Source organism: Pelodiscus sinensis, chromosome 1 (assembly GCF_049634645.1).
Source record: "Pelodiscus sinensis isolate JC-2024 chromosome 1, ASM4963464v1, whole genome shotgun sequence".
In the NCBI taxonomy this organism is placed as follows: domain Eukaryota; kingdom Metazoa; phylum Chordata; order Testudines; family Trionychidae; genus Pelodiscus; species Pelodiscus sinensis.
This window is the reverse complement of record NC_134711.1, coordinates 290,554,375-290,559,126: the sequence shown is the minus strand read 5'-3', so window position 1 is coordinate 290,559,126 and position 4,752 is coordinate 290,554,375.

Genomic DNA, 4,752 nt, shown 5'->3' with positions numbered 1-4,752 from the left:
TTTCATTAATATAACTTTCAAAAGATTTTTTTCTATAGTAAAAAAATTGGGATTTCTGATAAGCTCTAGTAAAGGCAAATGCTTCAGAACATAAGAATGGCCATACTGGGTCAGATCAACAGTCCATCCAGCCCAGTATCATGTCTGCCATCAGTGGCCAATACTGGATGCCCCAGAGGGAGGGACCACAACAGGCAATCCTCACATGATCCCTCCCCTGTCACCCACCTCCAGAGAAACAGAGGCTAGGGACACCATTCCTACCCATCCTGGCTAAAAGCCATTGATGGTACTAACCTCCATGAATCTATCTAGCTCTTTTTTTAATCCTGTTAAAGTCCTAGCCTTCACCACATCCTCTGGCAAGGAGTTCCAGAGATTGACTGTGCACTGAGTGAAGAAAAACTTCCTTCTGTTTGTTTTAAACTTGCTACCTATTAATTTCATTTGGTGAACCCTAATTCTTATGTTATGAGAACAAGTAAATAACTTTTCCTTATTCACTTTTTCCACCCCAGTCATGATTTTATAGACCTCTGTCATATCCCCCCTTAGTCTCCTCTTTTCTAAACTGAAAAGTCCAAGTCTTTTTAATCTCTCCTCATATGGGACCCATTCCAAAACCCCTAATGATTTTTGTTGCCCTTTTCTGAACCTTTTCCAATGCCAATATATCTTTTTTGAGATGAGGTGACCACATCTGTACTCAGTATTCAAGATGTGGGTTTACCATGGTTTTATATAGAGGCATTAAGATTTTTTTAAATTCTCTATCCCCTTTTTAATTATTCTTAACATTCTGTTTGCTTCTTTGACTGCCACTGAACATTGAGTGGATGTTTTCAGAGAACTATCCACAATGACTCCAAGATATCTGTCTTGAGTAGTTATAGCTAAATTAGTCCCCATGATATTGTACATATACTTGGGATTATTTTTTTCCAATGTGCATTATTTTACATTTATCAGCATTAAATTCCATTTGCCATTTTGTTGCCCAATCACTCAGTTTGGTGAGATCATTTTGAAGCTCTTCACAGTCTGCTTTGGTCTTAACTATCTTGAGCAGTTTGGTATCATCTGCAAATTTTGCCACCTCACTGTTTATCCCTTTCTCTAGATCATTTATAAATAAGTTGAATAGGACTGGTCCCAGGACAGACCCATTTATTCCTATCCTTTGTTTCCTGTCTTTTAGCCAGTTTTCAGTCCATGAAAGGACCTTCCCTCTTATCCCATGATAACTTACTTTGCTTAAGAGCCTTTGGTGAGAGACCTTGTCAAAGGCTTTCTGGAAATCTAAGTATAATATATCCATTAGATCCCCCTTGTCCACATGTTTGTTGACCCCCCTCTATGAACTCTAGCAGATTAGGAAGGCATGATTTCCCTTTACAGAAACCATGATGACTTTCCCCTAACAAATTATTTTAATCTATATTTCTGACAATTTTATTTTTTACTATAGTTTCAAGTAGTTTGCCTGGTACTGATGTTAGCCTTACCAGTCTGTAATTGCCAGGATCACCTCTAAAGCCCTTTTTAAATATTGGCATCACATTAGCTATCTTCCAGTCATTAGGTACAGAAGCTGATTTAAAGGATCGGTTACAAACCACAGTTAATAGTTCATCAATTTCCCATTTGAATGGGCGAATGCTATCTGATCCCGGTGACTTGTTACTGTTAAGTTTATCAATTTGTTCCAAAACCTCCTCTAATGACACCTCAATCTGGGACAATTCCTCAGATTTGTCACCTAAAAAGAATTGCTCAGGTTTGGGAATCTCCCCATTATCCTTAGCCATGAAGACTGAAGCAAGGAATTCATTTAGCTTCTCTGCAATGACTTTATCATCTTTTGAGTGCTCCTTTAGCGTCTTGATCGCCCAAGGGCCCCACTGGTCGTTTAGCCAGCTTCCTGCTTCTGATGTACTTAAAAAACATTTTGCTATTACTTTTTGGGTTCTTGGTTAACTGTTCTTCACACCTTTTTGGCTTTTCTTATATTTTTACACTTAATTTGACAAAGTTAAATTTAAAGCTTAAACATGTACTGTTTATTGCTTATTAACCATCCTCTATAGAGGTCTAGAGAGCAAACACTAAGGATATGTCTACACAGCAGGGCAAAACTCAAATTAAGCTATGCAACTTGAGCTATGTCAATTGCGTAGCTTTCATCGAAATAGCTTAATTCGGCTTTTGACACTGTCTACACGGCAGGAAGTCGAAGGAAGAACACTCTGTTTTCAAGTTCCCTTACCCCTCATAAAATGAGGGTTGCAGAAGTCAGAGTAACAAGTACTCCAGCTCGACATTATTTTGAAAGAAAGGCTTGCTGTGTAGACGCGCTCTTTGTTATTACATCAGTTATTCTGAAATAACACTGCTGTGTAGACATACACTAATAGCATAATTTCAGGGCACATGTGTAAAGATGCAGATCAGGAGTCTTAGCTGACCTCTGTGGCACAGATCTTCAGCTGATTTAAGCTGTCATTGCTCCTTGCTGACTTTAACAAAATTCTGACAGTTTACGCCAGTTAAACATCAGCCCCACTGATACACTGTTAAGCATTCAGTCTTGGAAATATGTTGACTGTTCTGAATATGGAGCCTTGGTACAAAGGATTGGGCCTACAGATCCTGTTGGTTATTTGCCTATTGCATGCTTGAGTTGACTGACATTTCCATTTGCTTTCTCTCCTTTTCAAGAACAGTCACTCCAGAAATCATCCCCAAAAATGCACAGGTTCAGATGTAATAATCAAATCCAAAACTTTCTGGCACTGCTTCCCTGTGCACTAAATCCTCGATAACAGATTAGCACGCTAGAGTCTGTGACCAGCATAACAACTCTTTTTTCCTTCACCAAATCTATGACTGGAAAACCTATAAATGTGCTATTTCAGCTGTTTTAAGCAGCTTATCATGATTTTCTGAAAGTCTGGCCTCAAGACTTTGTATCCCCTTCTTAATAACATTTAATGCTACCATTATGTAATTGAATCCATTTTGTCCGTGTGGTGGGGATATTATTAAACTGTAATTCATTTCACTGTCTTCTTGCATTCAGACTCTCAAGTCCAAGTCTGGAATATCATAAGCTTTAAGCAAAAAAACTGATCTTTAATCCTTCCAACACCTTCCACTGCCAGGCGGAGTTTTTCCACAAGGTAGAATGATCCGTTCCTTTATCACTCTTGTTCTTGTATTACTTATTTTTTGCCATATGTGCACAAAATCCATAGGGCTCCTGCTCATTTGTCAGAGCTTCATCTTTGCCCAAGACTGGGATATTCTTCATTATCCCAATTTGCTGAGTCTTAACTTTTTTGTCAGAGCAGCTTTCAAAATGCAGTCATGTCAGGGGATGGTACTTTTTACATCTGTTGCCCCCTCAACATTAAGTACCTGGCACATTGCCATCTATCTTACAAGTAGCCATATTATTATTGAAACCACATGCTCATTAGTGAGGCTGGCACCAGCTCAACAACCACTGTCCGAGGCTAGCATTATATTCCATTATATTCCAGACCACGGGACAGTGTAGGATACAGTATGGGCAGAAGAACAAACAGTCTCATTTGATGAAATCTGAATCTGAAACTGTTAGAAATGTGATCCATTTTCTATCTCTGCACATGCATGCGTTAGTGGGTCATAGAAAGAGACATTTTGAAAGAAAATATCATAGTATTAGCGTATCTTTTTATTTTTTATTTGTTTTTATTTTAAGCCTTTCGGGGACAACAGGAGTTGCAGGGCCTCTTTCTAGGTCGGCTAATCACTTTATCCTTTGGGAAGCATGCAAGAGTTTTTCACTTAATATCAAGGAGTGACTCATAATCATTGCTTTCAATTAGGAATGTCCTGTGAGATTTCTGGCAATGGTATTCTCCCTTTACAGAGGAAGGAGGGGAGAGACAGAGAGAATCAGACAAAAGACATGGACACACAGAATACTATTAATTTTTCCAACAAGCACATTTCAGCCTGAGTAAGCTCATGATTTCTCTAACATGTCCTACTCATTTGCCTTGCTAAAGACAATAACAGGCACCTCTCCATACACAGTTTCAATGGCTTATTTGCACTTATGTTCATTGAAATCCTTGCCTTTTTATACATGATAACCATTATAGCAACACTTTCAGAAGTCAGAACCCTCATACACAGAAAAATGAGCTCAGAAATGGTCAGTGTTTTTCTTCTTGCTAGAAATAGCTACATTTAAAGGTCAGTTCCTGCTCCTTATGTTATAACAGGTATTACAACAATGCCTATGTACATAAAGTCTCAGGTGTACTATATTTCTCAAAGACTTTTGGATTGGGTTTAGTTCAGTGATTTCTCACAGCAGTAATTTTATTCCATTAAGCTACTTCCATGCTGGTGACCAGAGCATCCACAATTGCACTGAGTTATTATAATTCATACAAAGGCAAACCAGGACTTGACCACCCGTAAGCTCACCTAATTAACTCCCTGACATTGCAAGGGCCTCAGGTCTGGGTGTCACCTCACTGTCTCCTTTTCTCCATTCTCTGCTTTTGACACACAACAGGTCAAGTTCCTCAGATTGAAAAGTTTTAGGCTAACTAATGTCTCTGGGCTCAACACAGGGCAATCTGGGTGAAATGTAATGGCCTCTAATACACAGACTAAATGATCTAATGGTCCCTTTTGGCCTCAAACTCTAAAATCTATGAAATCGGAGAATAAAGCATTTGCCCTGTTTTCAAA